The following is a 26,546-nucleotide window of genomic DNA, read 5'->3' on the forward strand; positions in this document are numbered from 1 at the left end:
CTTAAAAACTCATCTGCTCATAAAGAAAAAGAAAAAAATCTCTGGGATTTTTTCTTTTAAGGGTTGGAGTTAAGTTGACATAAGCAAGGTGCACCTTTAAGTTTCACCCTCAAATGTAGGTGTCCTCGGAACATCATGTCTCTTCATAGCCTATGAAGCTGAAAATCATTCTGCAGTTTGGTTATCTAATTCAAGCACCACCTTTCAAATCCACAGCAGGACCCACAAGGTGACTTTTCAATTTAATAAATACAATCTAAAAACGGCTCAATAAGATATGCCAATACTGAATCCAAATCAAGGCTATTGACCCTGGCACTCACAAAAATCAGCACTAATTAGAGATGGCTGTCCAAATCATGCTTCCTTGGGAGGAAGTTCAATTGAATTCAATGGGGCTTAAGTCTGAATGTATGGTTCTTAGTTCAAGTTTTGTTTCTGGTGTATTTATGTAACTTTCAATTTGATTCAAAGGCTTCATGTTGTATTGAAATTGATTTACTGCAAGCCATCCAGACCATGTTGTTAAGCCATCCAGACCATGTTGTTATCATATAAATGTCATTGATGGTCAATGACATAAATGTATACATGGTCAAACTGTAGCCCAGGTAGCAATCATAGCAAAAGCAACAGGGACTTGTGGTGCAGTTAGGATCACAGCGTGGGAAGGGACCCCAAGGGTCATCTAGTCCAACCCCTGCAATGCAGGAATCTCAGCTAAAGCATTCCTGACAGACAGCCATCCAACCTCTGCTTTAAAATGTCTAAGAAGGGAGAGTCCACAACTTCCAGAGAGAGACCAATTCACTGTTGAACAATTCTCACCATCAGAAAGTTTTTTCTGTATGTTTAATCAGACTCTCTTTTCTTGTAACTTGAAGCTACTGGTTTGAGTCCTACCCTCTAGAGCAGGAGAAAACAAGTGTGCTCCCTCTTTCATGTGACAGCCCTTGAGATATTTGAAGATGGCTATCGTGTCTCCTCTCAGTCTCTTCTTTTCCAAGCTAAACATACCCAGCTCCTTCAACTGTTCCCCATAAGGCTTAGCTTCTAGACTCTTGATCATCTGAGTTGCCCTCCTCTGCACATGTTCCCACTTGTCAACATCCATCCTAAATTATAGTGCCCAGAACTGGACACATTATTCACAGTTATGCCAGCCTTGCCTAACCACAATGCTCTCCAGATGTTTTGGACAACTCCCATATTCTCTAACCATCCACCATATTGGCTGGGGCTGGAATTGGAGTCCAACATTTGCAGGGTACCAGGTTGTGGGGATATGAGTTAGGAGGTAGGAGGAGGACCTACAGGGCAGACCTGCCTATAGCCCACTGTAAGGGTGGTAGAGGACTCACATCTTTAATATTTATAATAGAAGAGGGAATTTCATCAGTTGTAGTTTGCATGGTGGCTGAAATGTCCTCTTCTACCCAGCTGTTAAAAAGTACAGGAGATTTATTCCTCTTTCGCATCTGGCCACCCTATTTACAGCTCTCTGGCCAGGCTCCTAATACAAGCCTGCAGCACGGATTTTCCTAGTTTAAGAGAAAGGAGGAAGGGGGAATCTGGACCACTCTGAAGTGAAGAATACACACTGATGAGATGCTCCTGAACGCAGCACACTAGACATGAAAGGAAAACAAAAATTATCTCCCGTATACCACCTAATAACGTGATGGCTGAGACTTCAGCTTGGTGTTTACACTAACAAATACCATGGCAACCTCACACTTTGTGACTTTGCCCTGACTCCACATTTCACATGCCTTTGTATCTGCTGATGCAGCAACCGTTAGGATCCAACTCTAAAAAGGAAATTAAATTTCATCAGGTGTGAAATTATGATGCTTGAATGGAACGGCTGTCATTGTTAAGTAATTAATAGGGAGCACAGCAAAAAATGTTTCTGCATTATACATCATTAATCCTAACAGATTCGTCTAAGTGTCTGTTAATTGTGGATCAGCTCTCCATAACAAACGCCCTATCTGCGAATGAAAGTAACGACAAAGTTCCTCTTCATTTCATTTGTAGTGGGTGCCTGCAGTGATTGCTACATGACAGACCTGTGGAAAGGGTTGGAAGCTGTACAAATGGCATAAAATCCACAGCTTTAAGATTCCCAAGCGAAAGATCACATGCTTGCTTCACTCAATCGTCTTTGCAGAACAAACCAATGCATATTTACTCAGAGGTAAGTCCCACAGTGTTCATTGGGGCTTCCTCCCTAGTAAATGCATTTAAGACTGTAGCCTAATTCAAACAACTTGTATGCATCAAAGGAAAATGAGTCTGACTCTTTTAAAAAAGGTGTCAAGGGACTCAGTTTCCCTTTGATGTTCAGAAGTTGCGTTCATTCAGTGTTAGCTGGATTTATACATGCCCATTGAGAAAAGAATAAACCCTAAAAAATCTTCACATTAGATACTCTTTACTGTTTAACCTAATTCTGGGACATGCAAAAAGGATTATTATTTTTTTTTAAAAAGAGCAATTATCCTTCTTACCATAATGGCAACAAAGTATCCTAATGTACACCCATGAAGGATTCCTTTGAAGAGTTCAGTTTGTGCCTATTTAAGTAATACTTGGTGGTAAGTTTAAATCAGTTTAAACTGTTATTATGTAAAACAGCTTTTCGCTTGCTTTCATACCTGTAGGTAGGGATGTCGGGGAATTTTGATGGAAATGAGAACATATTCTTCATCCAAGGTATAGAATGGAAATCAATTCATTATATGATCACAGTTGACTTTTGCTGATCTCAGTCTGCAAATGATAAATAGTTGATGAAACACACACACACACACACACCCTTCGCATTGAAATGAGTGGGGTAGCTTAATTAATTAATTACATAAAATTCTGCCCCAACAGACAGAAAGATACAGTTTTCATTGGAAGCTGAATTCAGTGGAATGGAAAAAGCACGACTCGTGAGAAACACAGATCAGAGTAGAATTTGATGCCTTCTCACTTCCCTGCCTGTGCCATTCTACCTGGAGACTAGGATAGCAGCACACTTACATTAAGTGTACAGATTTACCTGTACAGCCAGGTCATATAATAATTTCAGGAGGAGGGGCAGAGCTGATAATGAGCTGATAGAACATGAGATCTCCTTAAAATATGGGAAGTTCTAGAAGGAGGGGTTACGTAGCTTGGGCATACTTCTGGATCCTTGGCTGTCACTTGAGGCTCAGGTAGCCTCAGTGGTGTAGAGTGTCTTCCATCAGCTTGGGCTGGTGGGCCAGCTGCACCCCTTCCCAGACATAGTCTAACTTCTGTCATCTATGCTATGGTAACCTCTAGGTTAGATTACTGCAACATGTTATACGTAGGGCTGCCTCTGAAGACGGTTTGGATACTTCAGCTGGTGCAGAATTTGGCAGCCAGGTTAGACACTGGGGCAAGATGGTTTGAGCATTTTACACCAATGCTGCCCCACAACACTGGCTGCAAATTAGTTTCCGGGCCCAGTTCAAAATGCTGGTTTTGACCTATAAAGCCTTAACCAGCTCAGGACCGCAATACTAGGTTGTCACTGAATTGCCCTAAAGCCATATATGAAGAGTAGATTGAGGTCCTTCAAGTAACATGTTCAAGCAGGTGGCGGTGGGAAGGTTGATGACTGCAATGGATTTCTCAGAGGGGTTTCACTAAGGATGTAAGAAGGTCTGTTGCCCCATATTCATTTCATGCAGTGCTGTTGCTGTTGTGCTGCAGTTCAGCTCCCAAAACCAATGCTGCTGTTCATTTCACTGTCCACTTTGATGAAATTTTACACAATTAATTATGCAATCATTACATATTCCACACCAGTTGTTTCAATGGAAATGGAACAGCTATTTATTGCTATGTATCATTTGCAGACTGGAAACAACAAAACTGTATACTTATCACGTTCACTGGATTTATTTCCATTCTGGAGAAGGGACAATTTCTGCTTCCACGTCAATTTTCATTGGAATTTTCTCACATCACTCAATGGGTGCACACATCGCCCACCTTGCTGCATTTCAGGGAAAACATTGTGTCAAAAGGACAGCCCCTGAGTTTCACCTGTTGCATCTTCTCTTTCATTGTAAAATCCACAAGAAGAAATAGTGGAGCCTTCAGCATTGATAATTACCGATAACCTTAGCAAATGCAGCAGGCAACTATGTAACATTCACCTCACAATTATCTAGTGCTGAAAACATGTTCACACTGTTGCAAAGACTCAAGCTACAATACAAGGATTTCTACTAAATTCTGAGTTACCTTTCAAAAAGGTCATTCAAGATGATATGCCAACACGATGGGGCCCATCCTACCCAAACACATTCATCCAAGATTTCAGGGCCTGGAAATTACTAAATCTTTGGGCTGAATGGCCATTTGGTCTACCTCAATAAGATTATTATGTTCAATAGTTCAGCTGCCCTTCCAGTGAAGCTTTGCTTTCAAACATTTCATACCTCAGGGTTCGAGATGCACCCTAGCTTTAATTGTCCTTGAGCAAATATCAGCCCCCCCCCCCATTTTAGTGTAGCACATACAAGCTTTACTTACTCTGATGAGCGTCAATTGCCTTCCTCCTTCAGGAGAATCAGAGCTTGATCTATTGCCTTGTGTGTGTCATTTTAAATAGATTCCTTCCTGAAGGGCAATACAGCCACTGCTACGGAGTAAGGATAATGAAGTTTCTATGAGTGATGTTATCTCAGAAGGGAGGAGGACATATTTTGTATTGATAGATTTGGAGGTACTGATTATGCCTGACACTTGCAACCCAAGAATTGGCACTTGGTAGCTTATTAGTCCTTCGGGACTCTGGGACCTGATAAATCTACTTTGATAATTTGCTGTAGGGTAGAGTGAGCATGGCAGTGGGAGAGGCTTACACACCATGAGCAACTATATGGAAGGACAACACACAGTTAGCTAATGACATCAACTGAACTACCAAACAGCCTCATTGCATGGTTCCCTGTGTTTCTCCAATTAGCGTAATCAGTAGCTGATGCCTTCTTATGCTTAACGTCAATCCTAGAACTCTGAGAGTTCTCCTTAAGCTTATCTTTTCAATGCTTGCTTCTGTCACGCCACTTCTGCTTCCCGCAAGGCAGATCTCCACAATTCATTGGCCGTGTTGCATACGTGTCTCTTCTCCTAACAATACTAGGATCCTGGAGGAAATCATCATTGCCGTAGCAAATTGTCTTTGAAGGAGTGATTCTCAAAGCTCCTTCCTGCATGCACTCACAAACACACAAGAAACCAATCCATCATCAATGGATCAATTGCATGTAACATGGGATTAAATTACAGTTAGCCAGATGCCTCCATTTCACTATTCCAATCTACAGATGGTGAACCAGGGTGGAGCAGTATCCTATCTCTACTATTAAAATGTATTTGTGTATATATAACAATATATAGACAAAAAGTATAATGAAAAATAGCAAAAGTGTGAGGGGAGAGACCCCTCACTTCACATTAAAATACAATAGCAGGTGATACACCCATCTTAATTTGAACATATAAATTGATTTAGGCCATCCAAATGTCCACATGAAGTTGACCTTTATAAGAAATGTGCTCAAAAGTCATCAGACAATTGCCTAATAAATGGTGGGTGTTTTGGTTTTATACTGGTTCTTATTTTTATAGAATTCCATCTGTTAAGTCACTAGATCCTCTATTCCTGCTTAATGCAGTACAGTGACACACTTTTTTCCAATGGACAGATGCTGGCTCCCTCAGCCTAAAAGCGAGATGAGCGCCGCAACCCCATAGTCGCCTTTGACTGGACTTAACTGTCATGGGGTCCTTTATCTTTTTTTACTTGAGCATGTAACTATTAGCTCTCATACAATGTTGCTCTAAAGTAAAATACTAGTATTCCAGGAGTCATTTAACCCTTGTATAGTCTTAAAAACAAACCAGTGCCCCTCTTTCTTCTTTTTTCCTTAAATATCTGAGTGCACAATCTTAATGCGGCTCAGATATAAGATGGGAGCCTTCAAAAATTCAATTTGATCACTTTAATGTAAATCTTGCCAATTACCTGAAAGGAACATTAAGGTCAGAGCGGCCAGAAAAGGTGGTTGGGATGGAGTTAGCAAAACAGTACTTCAAGGTGAGTTTTGTCTTTGTGTCAGGGAGAACTGCAGATAATAAGTAGTTTACGTCTCGACAACAGTCAGAGAAAAGGAGGAATGTGTTCCATGACAGTTTGTCTCTGCAATGTTCTTAGGCCTTCCTGGCTTATTCCCTGTTCACACACATCACAAGGTACTCTTTTAGTTTTCACCTTTCCTCTCCTCTGTGACGCATCTAGCAATTAGCGGAGAATAAATTTAGAAGCAGCAGGAGCTAAAACAGACATGATATTCAGTACAAAGTTCATCCCACGATTTCACCACTACCACCACCCCTCTTACAACTGGAAGAACGGAAGGTGTGAGTCTGCACATTGTAAACTGCTGGCAGCCAGAAGGATAAGCTTTGTGGTGTAAAAATAAAAGAACAACACAGTCATTTTCATGGTATTTTAGGACAGCTGTTCCAGAGAGGAGAAAACCTAATCTGTCCAATCATACCAAGCAGTATTCAATTAAATCTTTGTATTTGCACAAGGAATACTAGTAGTATCCCCCTCTTTCCCCCATGCACACCCCATGCCATCCCCCAGAGGGTGGGGGTGGTGAACCCAGAAGGTAATCTAGGGGGAGCAGGAGATGGAGCTCTCAGCTGGAACTCACCAGAATTCAGTTCCGGCACCTCTCAGGTAGATGCCATTGCCATTATAAAAGAACAGGGGAGGTGTTCATGGGGAGTTCCAGCACCTTTTTCTAGAAAAAATAGCACTGAGACTGTTCAGTTGTGTTATGAAAAATCCTTGAGCTGATGAATTATTCGCCTTAGTGCTATGTTGACTATATCACATCATAATATTGAGAAGTGAGTGTATAGTTACATCACTTCGAGGACTTTTTGGACTTCAATGATTTTATTTTTATTTTTTAAAGCAGAGTCATATTAGCTATTGGTTGGGATGGGGCTCACCAATTGTCTGTGGTCATTTAATGCCAGCAGTTTTTGCCATGCCAGCTTGGTCTGTGCCATTATTAAAGCCCAAGCAAAGGACGCGGGTGGCGCTGTGGGTTAAACCCAGAGCCTAGGACTTTTTGATCAGAAAGTCGGCGGCTTGAATCCCTGTGACGGGGTGAGCTCCCGTTGCTTGGTCCCTGCTCCTGCCAACCTAGCAGTTTGAAAGCATATCAAAGTGCAAGTAGATAAATAGGTACCACTCCAGTGGGAAGGTAAACGGCATTTCCATGCACTGGTCTGGTTCACCAGAAGCGGTTTAGTCATGCTGGCCACATGACCCGGAAGCTGTCTGCGGACAAACGTCGGCTCCATCGGCCTATAAAGCGAGATGGGCGCCACAACCCCAGAGTCGGCCATGACTGGAGCTAATGGTCAGGGGTCCCTTTACCTTTACCTAGCTCAAAAAAGTTGTGACTGATTTTGTCTCCAATGCAAACCATCTACTCCCATGGCACAAAAGAATGACAGAAAGAAAACCAGTGTGTTTTTAAACTTCTTTCTGCACTGTATATTCTACAATAAGATGCATAGTTGTTTTAAGGCTGTTGATGTCCCCTCCACAAGATTAGTATTGCTTTGCCATTCCACACATTTGATATTCTACATTATTATTTATATCTCCACCCTAGTTTCCCATCACCTCAACCACCCACTTTACCAGATCTTTTATTTTCCTGCCTGGCACAGAAATCTAAACAAAAACATTCATTGTTCTTCAAATTAGTCTTTTCTTTGACAAGATTACCTAAAATGCATATCCCATCAGAAAAGGACACTTAATCTTTCAACTGTTGCTGCATTTGCCTAAGTTCTCCAAAACCAGTTACTAAAGACTCTATTTTTCCTTTTCTGGGGGAAATCCTACAATGGAGACATTTCCTTCTGCATAAACATTTCTTGACTTACTTGCTTATTCATTATTTAAATTTATAATCCCCCTTCCCCATGAAGGAAGCACAGGACAACTCACAATACAATAAAAACACCTAAGAGACATTTAAAACAATACTATAACATATTGCAGACAGCAGTTAGAACAACCAGTGTAGAAATTTCATATAACTTATTGGCCAAAAGACAATTTTTTTAAAAAAAAAAAACCTTTACATGTTTCATGAATGCAGGTAGAGATTTATTTATTCCTCCATTTTCTGCTTCCAACAATGCATGCTGCTGATTGTTGATGAGAGTGGAGAGAATCTGCATTTGGGGAAAAAGGTCTTCTGTAAGTTGGTTGTGTAATACCACTGCAGGCACACAGACAGTAAAAATGCACAAAAACAATGACAGCTAACTGAGCATGAGATAGCTCAGAGATAAAAAAAACAAACAGTGTTATGAATTTCAGAGTGAAAAGGTTAGCGAAAGAGCATATCTTGGTGAAACCACTTTTTGTGTATGTCACTCAGAGCACCCAAGTTTGGTGGGAATAAGTTGAGAAATGAAACCAAGAATTTTCAGAGATATATTGCATCTCATGTTTCATAGTTTGGGGCCTTAAGATTTCCAAGAAAATGTGTAACAGCGGATTTTAATGCTTTCCACACTCTCCCTTAATTTAACACATCATCAGATACCTTGCCTTTTATGATTTCTCTGACTTTTGGACGTATCACTATCCCTTCCTAGATTGTGGCCATGCTGATCTTTGGATCCCCCCCCCCTTTCAGGTAAAGAAAGCATTTATCTATTGCTTTCACAAACCTTTCTATCAAACCTAATTCAGTGTGTAGTGGTGGCAGAGATACATATTTGTTGTAAAAGACATGTAACACTGTTAACAGCCTAGCTAAAAGTTGGATCTCTCAGAATGTGGTTTGCTGTCGGGAAAGAGCCAAAACACCATGTCACAGATTTTTATTTCTGCTGGACACTGGACATTCTAGACACTACCCCGAAATCTAAACATACTGTACAATATGTGAATTTGCCATCTCCTATAAGACCTGTTGCCAGTGGGCCACTGTCTGATCCTTTAAAAAAAAATGTATATGGTGTCTATGTGTACAGTGACATCAAACGTTGGAGAAGCTTCTTGATGCGGAATGTCCCATTTTCATCTGAGAAATGTTGGAGGGTATGTAGTTTGTTAAGGGTGGTGATCTTTGTAGTAAATTACCGTTCCCAGGAGGCCATGAAGGAGGCCATGTTTAAATGTATGGTGTGGATGGGACCAAGTCCTTGCTCTCCCTCTGGAGATATCAGGGAGGCTTATAAATGTTTCCCAGGAGGTCTTCCTTTGAGGCAACTTAGTAGGACAGAGCCATATAAACTATGGATTCCAAGACTTAGCAGGGCATAATCAGTGACCTGAAAACACAGGCTGCATCCTTTTACACTTCAGATGACTTTGAAAGGATTTAAGCAACAGGTGATGTGCACAACTACAATAATATGAATGAGTGTGGGATGACCTCCAGTCATACAAAATGTTTACTTTTTACTTTTTCTATTGCTGCAATGCTCTGTTTTGTACTAGCAGCTGTGAACACAATTCTCCCAGAAAATCCTTACTTGCAGGGCAGATTTAGTTAAGTCTTCTTTGTTTTTAAGAAGTCGCTTCATTTCCTCAGACACAGGAAGTAGAACTTTCATCTCCAGAAGACATGTACCAGTATGCTATCTTAGGAAATGATTCCTCGCACAAGCACCTCAATTTGTGCAAAACACCACGTGAAAACCACAGCCTGCTTCATGTGTGACAGCTTCATGGGTAGCTGTGACAGATGGGGCTCCACAAATACACAGAGCGTCTGCCATTCTATATAGACAATGGTTATATCAGATTATACCCATGGGGCAGCATCAAAGTTGCTGGCCTTAAATCTCAAGTACCGGTAACTGTTCCTAGCACAATATTGACTCCACTTCTGTATTCCTATAAACACACAGCTCAAACCAGTCAATCCAAGGTGCTGTGTCTGAATACAAAAATATCCCAATAAAATGCAGCAGATCTCCAATTTCCCCATGCCCATTGCAGCACTCACCCAAGGAGGTTCAGCACACTGGCATGTTACAGGAAACAGAAAGTTGATGTGCACCTTCCATATCTCCATTCACCTCTTCTCCCTGTGCTCAGTCAAGGGGAACGAGATCAAAGTGCTTTTTCCTTTTTCAATGGAAGGGTGAAGCCTGAATAGGTCTTTGGGAAGTATCTAACACAGCTCTCCTGTTTCCTATAATGGTGTGATGGGATGATGAGCTGCTTGTGCGTAAAATCCTAGTCCCTCAGAGTTTGGTCAAGTCCGCAAACCTCTGTCTGTGACGGAGCGCCTTAAGCATGGCTCCGTCAGTCGCTGGCAGATTCCGACAGTGGTTGCTTTCGGAATCGTTTCCAACATAAAAGTTCCTTAACGGAAACGCGTCTTCGGGACTCTCGGCGTGACAGTTTCCGGCGAGGAGTGGGTGTCCCTATAGGAGGTCCTGAAACCTCCCCACTGTCTTCGCTGGAAGTGTCTCTGAGCCATCCCTCCTGCTCACTTTCCCTCGGAGCCCCTCCTCTCCCCCTGCTGGTTCCCTCTTCAGCTGCTGAGTCTCTCTCAACCTGTGTGAGCCCTTCCACCTCCTGTCCTTCCTATGGCAGTTCCCTGACAAATGGTCTGACATTGCCTCTGAAGGTGTTGTGCCCATCAACTGCAGCAGAAAAACCAGGACATCCCCTTCCCCCCCACCCCACCCCATGAGAGTATGGTGACCATTTTGGCCACCTTGCTCTCGCATGATTTCTGACTGATATATCTCCCTTGAAAAAGTGTTTCTTTGGGTCCACAATCTTGTGCAATGCCCCCAAACATGCGTTCTTGGGCACCGTGCCTAATAAACACTTTTTTCTGGGTCTGTGATCTTGCAAGGGTCATGGCACTCAGACCCGGAAGATGGTGTCCCCAACTTTGGCTGCATCATGTTGGAGGGTCTGTGCTACTCCCATGCATGCATGATAGGAATGAGAAAACAGCTCGCAGCAGGAATTGGCAACCTTTTTTTCTCTCCTGTAGCCAGCCACATTCCCTTGTGGGAGGTGTTAATATGTCAGGGACCACATGCTAGTTGTGGCTGAGACAAAAAAGAGTAGTGGGGCCAAAGTGGGCAAGGTCACCTACCTCTCTGTCTTTCTTCCACCACTTCACTCATACACTTCCCACCAAAGGATCCACACTGAGGGAGTGGAACACTCTTGTCAGAGTTCTAAATCAATGGCTCACAGAGAGTGTTCGAAATTAGGCCTATGGCTGCAAAACTTTCATGTGAGGCCTACGTGTGAGTTTGGCTGCCACTGGCCTATGGGGAAAACCCTCTGCATACGACCACTCACCTATATTGGGCTGGATCCAATCCAGTGAAAGAGAAATTTGAGTAGAGAAGCACACAGCAAGGGATGAAAGGCATGGCAAAAGGAAGATAGCCCCCCGCACAGAGACTCTGCGGATTTACCATAAAACTATGCTGCTCAAAACCATTTTAGATGCACAGAGCCCGATGCTGCTTTCTTCCAGTTGGTATGAATTTTCCATTCATCATAGCAGCTGAAGAATGTAGCTTTTCATTATGAAAATGTGCAGCACAATGACCCTTAATGGGTATTACAACTCTGGTCTCCCATGCAAATGTGTGTTTAGATCATTCCCAAATGCAAGAGATCTTGAAAGCAATCATTACTGCTTTCTATTTAATTCCACTCATAAGTGGTACTTTTCAAATCGAGATCCTTGGCCTTCGTGGAATGGGTCTTTCATATGCACACACATATAGACAAACAATTAACATCCTACAAAGTGGAACACCATTATCAAGCCACTACAAAAAATGTAATGGGAGGAAGTGGCACACTGAAATGCATTTTTAAAGTAATCACTACCCACCCCTCACGATGGGACTTAGTTCAGTTTAGTACGTTTAATCAGATAATTCTGATTCAGTGCCTTGAGAGGTATCCCTTATATAGCTAAAACAGCAACACAAAACACACAAAGGGGTTCCTCAGCAGACTTGAGGTAACCCCAAGATATGCAGATATACAAGATATGCAGATATACAAAATGTATGGCTTGCCATACATCAGGAAAATCCCTGATACGTCCTGGTTTTCAGGTGTAAAAATGGGGTCGGAGGGGAAATGCCAGGGAAAACCCGGATGTATGGCAACACAATGGAAGAAGCAATGTAAACAGCTCCCAAAGCTTAAAACCACTATTTTGTGGTTCGTTCACCAAAAAAAGTTCAACAACTTTGTGGGTGTCAGGAATTTTACTTTTTGAAATATGGCAACCCTAAAACACATTAAGAGACCCAATGAGGACTGAGCATACTTGATAGCCCCTATGAAGTGCTAACTCTCTCGAAAGGCAATCAACATGGATTACTGGATGAGACAGGGAATGGAAGGACAACAATGTTGAAAGTGCCACAGCAGAGATCACTCCGTGTGCAACTTAAGAGTCAACTAGCCAAGAGGACAAAGGGTGGAGATGTTGCTTAACAGCCAGGCAGAATGGCATGATGTTTGCTGAGGTGGCACATGCTCTGATTAGCCATGTAGTTTGGTTGGCCTTTTCCCTCCATATGTTTGGCTGAATGCTCCCCTGCTATGTACAAGACCTGAGTAAAAAAAGACAACAAAGACTTTCACATTTCTGAAATGGTAGCAGGAAATAATCATAGCACGGGGAAAATTTCTGGCTTAACCTTCTCCCCAAAATCCTAGCTTTATTATTATTTAATGGAGGAGTGTTAAGTTGTGTTTGCTGTCACCGACTGCCTGAGATAATACAACCCAGAGTTTCCTGCCTCGGTGACAGAGGACACAGTAGTGTGGTAACATCTGAGCTTCCCTTGCTAAAAATGCCTTCACCAGATATGGCTGTCTGCCTTCCTCACATTCCCAGCTACTATTTCCTTCCATTGATTTAATAGGATTGTTTTATTGCATCTTTCAGTTATGGTTAGATGTATTTTAATGCTTGTGTGGTTGGTTTTTATACTTGTAAACTGCTTAGGAACCCATTGGTATATTATTAATTAATATAAATAGAAGCAGCCACCTTGCTTTTCGCCTAGCCCACCTCTTCCCTGGTTCTTTCATGCCCCATCTCAAGCCCAAAGTCATTGTGACCACAAGAGACACAGGGGGTGGTAATTCTAATCTCCTTCTTCCATAATCTTAATGGCACGGTGGCCCACACTGCAGGAAAACCTGTGCCTTCACCATTGATTGGCCTAAGTCATACCAAATTGCCCTTGCCGACATTGTAATTCTGCAATGGAAAACTGCATATTGGAAAAGCAAAGCAAAAAGCCAGCCAACGTGCACATTATCTAAAGTTATGAAAGACTTATCTGCTCCCCTCCCCACAATTGATTTTTACAGGATTGTTGTGTGACACATTTAGCTTAGAGAAAAAAACAAATCATGGCTGACTAGCAGTCAAGTGCCCTTTTGTAACTGATTCACAATTCCTCTGTACTACTCTTAATTTGTGTTACTACTGGGCCTTGCCTCTCTCACCCCACTCCACACATACACACACACACACACACACACACACACACACACACACACAGCCTCTTGTGTAACAGTTCAATGCATCTGCCCTGACAGTAAGGCAAGTTCAAGATATCAAATCACAAACAATTCTTAAAAAGACACACAGAGGACAAAACTCACTCCAAAGCTTTTTAGGAGAGCTCTAAAAATAGCTTGGTGAACAGATGCTTCAACTTTAACTCTTATTTTCCTTAAAAACAAAGTTCCGTTATTGACTGAATGACTTTAGAAGTGTGTGTGCTATTAGCCTTTAGAACCAAACTGAGTAGGATAATTCTATTTTGCATAGATTCAACATTTTACTGAGTTATCCCAGCCACACTTTATTGTCTTGGAGGTGAGAGTTCTGAACGATTCCATTTTTCGACTATCCTCAGCATGTCACACCTGCTCACGTAAAGCAACTTTAAGAGAGAGAGAAAATTCCAGGAGATGTAAGCAGTGAAGGACAGACAGGTTGGAAAAAGCAAAGCAGTCACATTTGTGTTTTGAAAGCAACACAACATCTGGCCCACCTCTCATAAAATATGCTCACGGGCCATAATCACTGAAAGATGCACTCATGTACTCAAAGATTAGGTGCTGCTAGCAGCCTTGCTGTCTACAGTAAAACTGCTGACAGAGCACAACATGAATAATTTATCGCTGCACTGGTGCATATGAAACAGTGTACACAACACCATAGGTTTAGTCATCGATTTTTACAGGGATAAAGCAATTTAGCTGCCTTGCCGTCTCGACCGAATGCCTTCACATCCAGCCAATGGCATGACAATGACCCAGGGTGAGGGGTGGGGGTGGGGAGACTGAAGGGAGAAGGGGGGAATAGACCCTGGAACCAAGATCTAATCTGTTTATTTCTTTATCCTGTGTTCAAGGTGGCACACACAAATGCCCCAGCCCATGCCCAGCCCTCATTCCCGATGCCAAGGACTTTTCCATTCGCCCTCCCTTATTTTTCCAGTGGTGGACTTTGGTAAGATAGCATCTGGAGCAAAGACAAAATCTTGCACACAATCCCTAAATGTGTGCTTTTGCTATTTTTTGTATTGCGTTTTCACTATTTTTTTGTTGGGAGCTGCCCAACATTTTTGTTGTTGTTGTCGTCGTCATCTTATTTTCATAATAATTCCTTTTGGCACTTTACCTAGATATTTACCTATATAAATATAGGTGGTGGTAGTTGTCAGTGCTTTTCTTCTAGAAAAAGGTGCTGGTACTGTATACCCCAGTACTGGTACTTGAGTATCAGTGCTGTACTTGAGTACCACTGCTGGTCCTTGAGTACCCCCAGAAAAAAACACTACTATACTATACTATACTATACTATACTATACTATACTATACTATACTATACTATACCTTCTTCTTCTTCTTCTTCTTCTTCTTCTTCTTCTTCTTCTTCTTCTTCTTCTTCTTCCTTCTTCTTCTTCCTCCTCCTCCTCCTCCTCCTCTTCTTCTTCTTCTTCTTCTTCTTCTTCTTCTTCTTCTCCCCCTCATCTTGCACCCCCTCAACTGCCCTCACTGCCCCAAGTCCAGCACTGCTTTTCTCCCCACTCTGTTACCTGCATTAACCACCTTCAGCTGTATTTCTCCCATTACCACACTTCCTGTATGCATGGGAAGCCTGGTGTGTTCGATGCCAGGAAAAGGGTTATTTCACTTGGGGAATTCCTCTCTGTCTTCTTTCCAGCTCTTATCCCACCAGCGTGTACAGGGGTGGACTTTGGTCTTTCAAATTTCAATGGTGTCCTGTGTGAGCCCAGATTTCTGCCCCCCTCCCCGCCTCTCACCTTCCATTCTGCTCAATTCACTACATCATAGCTGTGACGCCCTGCAACACTCCCTAGGCTCAGCACCCAGAGTAGTGGAACCAGTCACACTGCCCTAAATTTGGCCGGGACCCCCTGCGATTCCCCTTAGATGAGATCATGCATCAAATCTTCACACTGCTTTATTTTTAAATAAAATATCAGTTGGGGATGCTGCAGACATCCACAACTTTTCACCCTCTCCCGCTCCTCAGTATTTAAAAATGACACTCTTGATGTAGCAATGGGACTGGGGATTCTTTCAGCAGATCTGCACCTGGTGTGGGGCAGAGAGGGGCACACTGAAACTTAGTTGCACAAGCCATGTTCAGCCTCATTATTACAGTACCTTGGGGTGCAATTTTGAGCAGGGACTGATGCATAACTAAGTCAATAGATTTGCTACAAGTTAACAGGCAATGTCAGCAGTGAGGATGATACTGTACATCTGACTGTGTCACGGCGATTTGGACATTGTTTAGCAAAATAAGAAATACAGTAAATAAAGATGTATCTTCTTGCAGATCAGGAAGAATGAAATCTCTGCAAAGAGGCATTTAAAGGTTTAAAGAGAAGGCGGGAGTGTGTATATGCACAAGTGTATATTAGAGAGAGTACTTTAGAAAAGAGGTGGGTTTATTTTGGAGGAGGAGTGCACATTTTGAATATGGACATGGAGGAGTGCACATTTTGAATATGGACATGGTCCTTCTCATCTGCATTCTGGGACTTCGCTGCAAAATCTTTCAAAAGTATTTCTCCCCCCCCCCCCCTCACCCAAGGTTCTGCTTACATTAATCATGTACTACACTACCACCATTTGTTATTAGTAAGAGCACTTAAAATAAATTGAGCAGTGTCCAAATGTGAAATCTTACTTATACATTAGGAATCCGTTCTTGAAATCAGAACACATTCCCGGCATGTGTGCTTGGTATTATGGTCTATAAGTCACTTATGAATATTGGCTTTAAAAGCATCCATTACTATTTTGCACTGTTTAATGGCTAATATTTGTAATGCTCATATTTTCATTGTTGTGCAAATATATTTTTACATCCAATGCCATTTGGATGGTGGTCGAGGAAGATAGACAAAATGCAACATGTAGCCTGAGTTGACAACAGACAGCCTGAGCGACAGATGGCATTTTCAGAAGGCATTCATAGCCCTCAACCTCATGTAATTTAATATAAAAAACAACAACACAGCTAGACCACTGAACTTGGGAGCATTACAATCTTTGAAAATAACAAACTTGCACAACCATTTTTTAGAAATATCAATAACCAACAATATCACAAGAATCTAGTAACAAACTGGACAGGAACTTATTTATTTATTTATTTATTTATTTATTTATTTACTTACCTACTTACTTAAAGGGGGGGGGCTCTCATTAAGTCAGGGTTGTGCAATAGGGTAACCAAAGGGGAATGTTATTCTGAGAATGGAAGTATTTGTTAAAACATGTTTCTTTTTTTTTATAATGATTTTTATTGCATTTTTTCCAAATTACAGAAAGAACAGAAGAAAGAAATAACATAAAGAATAGAAAGAAGGAAAGAAAAAAACAGAAAATCACAACCATTTCAACAACTTATTTCAAATTTCCATTGGACTTCCCCACATCTCCCACATAGTGCATTCTTGACAATAAAGTTATCAGCAAATTATACCCTTATTTCGTGTGTTTCTTTGTATTTTCAATTGCAGTTTAAGTTTAAATCTCTTATTTTCCATTTACTCTAAAAATATAACATGTTGTCATTTTTACCCATTTAAACTTTGATTCTTTCATAAATGTTATCCAATTTCATAGATAATTAAATTTTCGTTGCTGGGGCTAACATTCCAAGTCATACGGCATCTTAAGATTCATATAACTTATAATACTTATTATATGTTAAAACATGTTTCAAGCACTCATGAAAGTGAGGCAAGGCATTCTAAAGTCATTGGAAATACTGTAGATGAGAAATGAAGTTGTTGCTATTTGCAGTGAGTAGAAGCCAGCAGAAGCTAGATATAGCCCCTTCGTATTATAGAATCAATGGCTAAATCTCATCAGTTTTAATGCAAGGGCTTGTCCATGTAGCCCTACCGTCTATTCCAGTGTTCTTCAACGTTGGTTCCCTAGGTGTTGTTGGACTACAATTACCATCACCCCAACCAGTTTAGATAGAAGCAAGGAATGATGAGGTTTGCAGTTGATCATCATCTCTGAACCCATGGTTGAAGAACACTGGTCTACTCCAATTGGCACCAGCTCTCAGTGAGGTCTTCCCCATCTTTGCCTACCTAATATTTTTAATGGAAGATGCTATGGAGTCTTTTGCTTGCCAAATCCAGGCTTCAGCACTCAGCTGACTTCAGCCCTTTGTTGAAGCAACTTCCTAGAAGCTGTCAGATGTTTTGTCTTGCCTGACCTAGCCTTATATATCCCCAAACAATCTAGCCTCTCCAAGATTTGTGCCAGAGAACAATCTATTCTAGACCTTGCTCTTGTGCTTCCACAGAACACAACGAATGCAGCATCCTTCCCACCTGCCATCATTGTGCATCACCACCACTGTACCTGTGCATAGCCTGACTCACACTCACACTTGACACCTTGACACTTGACACTTGACACCAAGAACAATGAAATGTGATGCTAAGAGAAGGGCTCACAGTTCAGTAGTAGAACCCATGCAGTCGACCATTACCATGTCCATTTAAAGCACGGGGCGGCCAATCTGTGGCTCTCCCATTGGTTTTGGACTCCAAAATCCTACATCAGCCTCAGCCAACCTGGTCAATGCTCAAGAATGATGGGAGATCCATCATCATATGGTAGAGTTGCCATACGCCCACAATTTCCCAGATAGAGCTGGTATTTGGCCCTCTTAAACAGCATTTGGGTGGAAATCGCTGAAATGTCCAGGAAAATCTGAATGTATGGCAGCCCATGTCTGGATATTCTCTTTTTGAAATATGGCAAACCTATCATATGGGAAGGTCACATTTTACCCAAACTGGGTAGAAGGGTCTGGGAAACATCTTTACTCTAGTTCTTGGGAAACATTTGCCAGCGAGGGCTGATATTGCCATTTTCCTTCACTGTGCCACCTTAGATAAGTGTCTCTGCTAAGGACTGTTTCTATCTGTCGCCTCTGTCTTTATAGATAATAGATGTTTTGCTATGGTTGTGATTTTAATTCTACGTAAGTCACCTTGAGTGGGTCATAAGTCTCAGAAAGGCAGGGTGCAAATCTAACCAATACTGGAGAAAATGAAACTGTAGGGTGACACTTTATATTGCAGTTTCTCCTGTGTCACTCAGATGTTGAGAGAGAGAGAGGTTACACTTTCCATTATGAAGCAAGTGATTCCTGGAAAGCAGCCTGGCGCACCCTCCTGATCAGCCAATCATTAGCTGTAACAAATTTGATGTATACATGGCAATTGCCGTTTTTGATTTAAGGAACCAAGAGAATGCCTGCTTTAAAGAAAGAACAAAGGTGCCCAACTGAAATGTGAGACATGTATAAAACATGCATGGCTTAGCAACATGTTTTCAGTGTTGCAATATCTTTCCATATTGCAACATTACCTATTTTTCATTTAAACTGGTTTTCCAAGCTGGGGGGTGGGAGGAGAGAATATTGGTAGCACAACCCTTCCACCACCGACAACATTTTTTCATTAAAGCTGCTGTAAGTGGTACATGACAGTGTTAGCAAAGTCACTTAAATAAAACAGATGGAATCCAGAGCAGGGGGAGGGGGATCCCGATAGCACTTTACTGAGCATAAATTGAACAAACAATGTATGCTTTGAGGAGAAAGGAATAGAGATGTTGTCTTTCTTAATCAAGCCTTTTACATAGCAGGGTGGAAAAACTCCTTCAGAACTGCACAGCTAATCAGTGTCTGTGTTACATATGTAAGTGAAGATCATGCCACTCTGCCTATTTGACTTTAACACTAAAAGAATTAACCCTTCAGTTACAAACGGAATGATCCCTGCTGTTCCATCTCCAACAGACAGTGTGGCCCATTAGTAATACCGTGAAAAATAGTTACTTGGTACTCTAATTGTACTGAATATAATCCACTTTGTAAATTGGTAGACTCAGTGTGGCTGAACAAATTGCTGGGGGTAAAGGAAATAAACCTCTCATGGCGGGGGTGGGGGGACACATTGTGTGCAATCCTTTTATTCCTCTAGTTGCTAGTTCTTCTTCTTTGCCTTCACTGTCCTTGGCCTCATTTGCCCTTATGTATCACTATCATACTGTCTGTGTGGACAAATGAGACATGGGAAAGTAAAAGGAATATTTTTTTTTAGTATGGACATTCTGCTGAGTAGGATGTGTTTCTAAAGGGGAAAAAATATCCTTAAAAAAAGTACCCAGATCCCTAATTGTTTTAAAACCACAGTACTCTTATTGAAGTCTGCAGAGCTGGCCTAAATGTAGTCAGAGCTTCAGTTATCAGACTTTATTCTGTCACTACTTCTTTGAGAAGGATCATATTTAAAGGTCATTTCACCTGCTGAAGTGTTAAACGCGTCACGTGGGTAGTGACAGTAAATCCCTTCAAACACTGCTAGCAATTTTGAAGGACGCTGCTATGAATACTCTGCAAATCAACTCACCTGTAGCTTCTGACTACTTGATTTATCTACCCAGACAGGTATCCCTTCATATATAGGTTGTCAACCCTTCCCGAGATTAAAAACCTGGCGAGAAATCCTGCATGATTTAAGATTATAAATTTCAAGGCTGGATTAATTAGATCCACCCTCTGCAGCAATGAAATCAGTTGCTAAGGAATGAGTATGTGAAAGTTTAGAAAGGCTGGAAATGACCCAAAAAAAAACAACCCACTCCTGGAATTCCTTGACTCTAGTAAGATGTGTTTTGATCTAGTTCAGCGGCAAGCTAGAGTTTCTATCTACCAAAAATATACCTTATCCCTTAAGCCCAATCATAGGCATCAGCCTCTAGGGGCTGAGGCACTTTTGGAGGCCCCAATGTTTCTTTTAGGGGGCCAGACCACCTCAATGTTCAGAAGGCATTCAGCTCTGCCCTCTGACTTCATGCAATGTCGCATGCGCAACATCAAGATGTTGCATTGGGTCCCCTCAATCATCTTGAGCAGATGGCACCTATCAGCCCAATGCTTCCTTTTAGTCTATCTCTCAGGGAGCTCTGGGCACTGTGTCCTCTGGTGGGCTCTCTCCTTTGCCAGAAGACCTGGCAGGCTTACCTAACTGTGGTTGATAACAAATCAGGCAGTCCTGGGCACCTAGCCATGTTATTATTCCCAAAGCAATGCAAGGTCAGTGGCATTGTGGGACATTGAAAGCACAGCTAGATCTTGCCACTGCTAGGAGTGCCAGGCCTAGGAAAATAAAGATGTAGGAAGGTCTAGGGCAATGGGCCCTGACAGCTGTCCAAGGATGCCAGAAGCTGGTCCTTCTCATCTGGATTCCATCCATTGTACAATCTCACTTCTCAGTTTGGGTTCTATTTTTACATTTCCCGAAGTAAATGCACCCATGTTATTCCAGCCAATGTGGCTATGGTAGATTTTGTAGTCATGGCGCACTTGAGTACACTTTTCTATGTGTTACTAAACTCTGGAAAGTATTCTGTTGATTTTTATTTTCTGGTTATTATTTTTCCTTAATTAGACACTTTCTACAGAAGTCACTCAACTTTCTGACCTTGACCCTCAGCATTTTCAGAATCACTCCAATGACATTGGGATTTGCTACCAATTAAAACCAAGGGGATGAAAAGAAGAAGAAAATAAGTGCCTTTGGGGTTTCTTCCTTTTTAGTTAAATATCAAATGTAACATGGAATATGGATTTATTTTTAAGCAAGAAAAGAAATGGAAACAAGTTTGGAAATTAGTATGGCATATGCTAGAGCTGGATTTATTTACTGGTTTGAAAAGTGGGCTAATAAAAGGTTTGGGTGGGTAAGTCCTAGCTATACCATGAAACTGTCATGGAAGCAAAGTCAAAGATGCTTATTGGGATGTCTATATGCATGTATCAAATAACTGTCATATAGTAGCTAAGATTTAAATCTCACTCTAGCCATCAATTCAGCCCTTTAGCTCCCTCTCCAAGTCCACAATACTGAAATTCCATGCAAGAACCCCTTTCCAAAAGGTTTAGCATTCCACCAGTCTGTGTCTTGATTGCCTGTAAGACAGAGTTGTTCTGCCTGGCCTTTGGCTTGGAGTCAATTTGATTCCCTCCCCCTCTTTCTTTTTTCTTTCTGCTCCTGTGATGAGGCTGCATTTTATGTTGTTAAAAATAAAAAAAAATGTTGTATTTTAATCTTGTTTTTTAAGTTGCATTTCAATCAACTTGTTTTTTATTGTTTGTTAGCTGCCCTGAGCCCCTGGTCTTGGCTGGGGAGGGTGGGGTATAAATAAAATAATTTATTATTATTATTATTATTATTATTATTATTATTATTATTATTACTACTACTACTACTACTACTACTACTACCACCAGAAGGCACAGGATTGTGGCCCTCAGGATTATCACAAGCTTTGTTTTACTTGTTCTGGGGAAGGGGATACTTGCTGTTTCCCTGGGAGTTTGGCTTTCCGAGGCTTCCTGTCCTTTTAAACCAAGCTTTTTACAGAACCAGTATACTAAAAAGGATATTTATTCTATAACACATACCTCTGAAATAGTATCTCCCTTTTTTTGTAGGACTGAATTTTTTACCAGCTGAACCTATCAAGAGCACAAAAAATGTTAACAGCTAAGAAATAACCAGTCACCGCAGAAGCTTTCTACATTTCTTCCCCTTTCTATGCTACCTACTGCGCTGCCAACAACATATGCCGACACACCATAAGGTTTTCATTTCCACCTCCAACAGATACTGAAAAGCAATATGTACAACAGTTTCTTCAATCCAACCTTAGCGGTTGCCTGAGGTGCTCTTCTATCAGCAGCAAATTGGTCTGTGGCAACTGTCATTTATTCAGGACGCCTGGAAATCTATATTTTGCATTTACATGACTTCTTTTAATGTCAGTTGCTAATGCAAAGGTTTGATAGGATTTGGATAGGACCCCATCTGAATGAACTGCATTTCGGAAGCTTGTGGAGACCAATGGAGACTGTCGCATCAGGACAAATGGGAGTGGGGCACTGCCTCATCAACCTCAGTGGTGAGAGCACTGGTGAGGATTCCTTTCTGCAAATTTATCTGAAAATATTCAGCAATGACAATATTGAAGCACTGCTGCCATCTCTTTTGTATATACAGCAAATGAAAAATTGTAAACTGTGGGCCCACAAGAAGCTTGTGGGGGGGGGTCGTCTGTCTGGGCAGTCATGAGAAAAGGCACAGAATCATTACTGGAGGGTTCAGCCTCTAGGGCATAGATTGTATGTGACTTAGACCATAACAGAAGAGAGGTGAATTTAATGACTTATGGTGCTAGAGGAGACTCTTGAGAGTCCCATGGACTGCAAGAAGATCAAACCTAATCAGTCTTAAAGAAATCAGCCCTGAGTACTCACTGGAAGGACAGATCCTGAAGCTGAGGCTCCAATACTTTGGCCACTCCATGAGAAGAGAAGACCCCCTGGAAAAGATGTTGGGAAAGATGGAGAGCACAAGGAGAAGGGGACGACAGAGGTTGGACAGTGTTTTTGAAGCTACCAGCATGAGTTTGACCAAACTGCGGGAGGCAATGGAAGACAGGAGTGCCTGGCATGCTCTCGTCCATGGGGTCACGAAGAGTCGGACATGACTAAACGACTATACAACAACAACAACAACAACAACAACAACAACAACAACAACAACGAGATTTCTGGAACCAGCTGCATACTTACAGAAGCACAGCACACTTCATAAATACACTATGAACTTTAAACTTTAAACACAGCAACAAACTTGGTTCAATAATCAAGCCAACATCATTTTGTAGCAAGGACTTTACAAGCATGGGGGCTCATTTACGCAGGCACTGCAAGATAAAAAATGGCAGGTGATGTCCTTGAGAAACAAATCTGCTTTGAACCTTTAATCTTCAAGAGTGAGCGCAAAACTGAGAGACAGTAGTCTTCAACCAAAATAGGCATGGCAGCCCATTGTTTCTTTTTCATATACGTGAAAGCATGAGCAAAACGTTTACTACCCCTAGATCAGCATTTGCAGGGACATCAGATCACAACATTTTGGGGCCTGAATTTGGCCTGTGGGTCACCAGCTGGTGACCCCATCTTAAGCAATAGGCTTATGCAATGCCTGGGCTTTTTGTAGTGTGTTCTATTTTAGAATGCCTAGTAGACCAAGGGCAGATACAATATCACCACCACCACCACCATTTCAATTTGTAAACCCCCCTTCATCTGAAGATCACAGGCAGTTCACAACATAAAAATGCAAAAAGAGAACCCAAAATACATAACAAAATAAAAACAAGCCAATAACCACCTTCCTACAGACACATTTAAAAAGCTATAGAATCTTGGTCAGCCAAAGGCCTGATTAAGAAACGTTTTTGCCTGATCCCTAAAGATATGTAACCAAAGAGCCAGGCAAGAATTCCTCCTCCTCCAAAAGAAATTTCAAATATCTCCATCACCTTTTCTAGTCTCGTTGAATATAAAGGAACACACTAAACAGTGAGATTTTGCCCTAAATAATGTTTAGCTCAGTGAATTGCATGTTGGAACTGTCAGAGGTCTGCTGAGACCACTTTTATATAAAATTCAAGGATAAAATTGCTCAGGTTAGTATAGTATCAGACGTGAGGCGGTTTCCAACTAACTCATTCTGTCAGTGCAAGTACTCCTGCTTGTGCAACTGACCTTTCCCTCTCCCCTCCCTGCCCTGCACCCTCTCAGATCTATTCCAGAGGGTCGCACAAATCCCCAGAACAGATTTAGGGGATATGCAGCGTGGAGGAGATAGCAGGTAGTTCTAATGTGCAAATCCTTACGCTGATAGAACAAGTTAGTTGGATACTGCCTGTGGTGTCCAATGTATTGCCTTATTCTTTGCGGGATCAGTTTCTGTCTTTTAGACCCTGGATGAGTCATTGTCGTGAGAGGCTCAAGAAGCTCCTGTGGGGACAAGTGTCTATTACCGGCTGTGGCTGGTACACCAGCTAAGACCTGCTCCAGAACAGCAAGCAGGAATAGATCAGCCACTGTGATTCATGCACTGATAACCTCATGATTAGATGACCTCATGACTGGATTATGGTAATGTGTAGGGCTCCCCTTGAATCTGATCCAGAAGCTACAGCTGGTTCCACATGCAGCTGCCTGGGTGCTCAGTAGAACAAAGCCCTCAGCAGTTTAGGTTACCTGGAAAACATCCTTCACCTGTATAAACTGTTCGATCATGAAGATATTCAAGGGAGGCTTCGTGGGTTTTGCCGGAACCTGCAAATTGTTCTCTGATGGCAACTTAGAAGCAGGCTGTCTCTGTGATAGTCCCTACCCTGTGGAATGCTCTCCCCTTCCTGTTATTCAGGAAACGTCAACATAGAAGTGTTCCTCCTATACAGGGTTACAGGGAAGCAGGCAGAGGGCCTTCTCAATAGTGGCACCTGCCCTGTGGAATGCCCTCCAATCAGATGTCAAGGAAATAAACAACTACCTGACTTTTAGAAAACATCTGAAGGCAGCCCTGTTTATGTTTGATGTTTTATCGTGTTTTTAATATTCTATTGGGAGTCACCCAGAATGGCTGGGGAAACTCAGCCAGATGGGCAGAATAAAATAAATAAACAAATTGTTGTTGTTGTTGTTGTTGTTGTTGTTGTTAAAAACATGCCCCTTTGCCTGTGAATCTTGATTGTTAACCCTGGACTCTATAGTCCTTTAGTTCTTGATCTTTCTGCTTTTTGAAATGGTTTTAAAAGCACCATCTTTATGACATGAATCAATTCAATAATTTCTTTATAGTAAGCAGTATAAAATGTAAATAATAAACAAAGAGTTGAATTGCATTGCAGAAGTTAAAATGGAATACTGGCACTGCAATGGAGAGCAGGGTGTGTGTGTCTAAGTACAGCCCTACTTTCATTTCTTTGAAAGCTCCCTCTAAAAGGAATTCCAGATATTTTCTTCCATTGATTAACTGCTCCTATAGGCTGGACTTTTCCTGTACTTATAACACACTATTTTTGGCAAAGGATTATTATGCAGTGGCAGAGCACATGTCTGCATGCAGAAGGTCCCAGGTACAATCTCTAGCATCTTCAATTAAAATGATCAGGTGTCAGATGATTCAAGTGATTATTATTTTTTAAAAAATGAGAGGAAAAGGTGCTGGTATTCACCATAGTCGTTACAGTAATTGTCACACTTTTAAGGTTTTTTGGGGGGCAGTCGTTGGTACTGCATACCCTTGAGTACCCCCAGAAGAAGAAAAAGCCAGGATGACAGGATTCTGAGATGCTGGAGAGACACTGTTAGCCTGAATAACAGCACTGGGCTGAATAGTCTGACCTGCTATATCGTTGCTTCTTGTCTTCATGTTGCATGTGAGAGTTTTGAAACAGTTGGTATGTTTTGTCCAGCTGTTGTTGGGCTAATGCGAACAATTCTTCTGTGCTCAAAATTTATTTCATTTTAATTATTTTGCTACTTTGTAGTTAAATTAAATAAAGTCCTGTCATGGAAAGGAATCTTTCTGATACAATTCCAGCTAAATCCCACCATCATTTCTTTAGAAATACATAAAAATAAAAATAAAATAAAATTGTCCAGTAGCACCTTAGAGACCAACTAAGTTTGTTCTTGGTATGAGCTTTCGTGTGTCTGAAGAAGTGTGCATGCACAAAAAAACTCATACCAAGAACAAACTTAGTTGGTCTCTAAGGTGCTACTGGACAATTTATTTTTATTTATATTTATATATTTCTACTGCGTCAGGCCAACACAGCTACCTACCTGAATCTAGAACCATCATTTCTTTGTAATACACATGCTTTGCAACTTTATTGTGAATTCTCTACATACTTACAGTGCAATCGTATGCATATCTACTTGGAAAGTGGAAGCGGGTGGCGCTGTGGTCTAAACCACTGAGCCTTT

General features: G+C 41.5%; 1 protein-coding gene and 1 long non-coding RNA gene across 2 annotated transcripts in view; both read right to left on the bottom strand.

Annotated features, from left to right (window-relative positions):
- Window positions 1-26,546, bottom strand: part of ZNF804A (zinc finger protein 804A) — a 197,667-nt gene that overhangs the window by 165,649 nt on the left and 5,472 nt on the right. The window lies entirely within an intron of this gene.
- LOC309520000 lies at window positions 12,333-15,505 on the bottom strand. The gene is made up of 2 exons (XR_014214124.1): window positions 15,214-15,505; window positions 12,333-12,702 (listed from the first exon to the last, which is right to left on the bottom strand). It is a non-coding gene; the product is annotated as an uncharacterized lncRNA (long non-coding RNA).

The sequence above is a fragment of the Podarcis vaucheri genome (genome assembly GCF_965113315.1).
Source record: "Podarcis vaucheri genome assembly, chromosome: 1".
In the NCBI taxonomy this organism is placed as follows: domain Eukaryota; kingdom Metazoa; phylum Chordata; class Lepidosauria; order Squamata; family Lacertidae; genus Podarcis; species Podarcis vaucheri.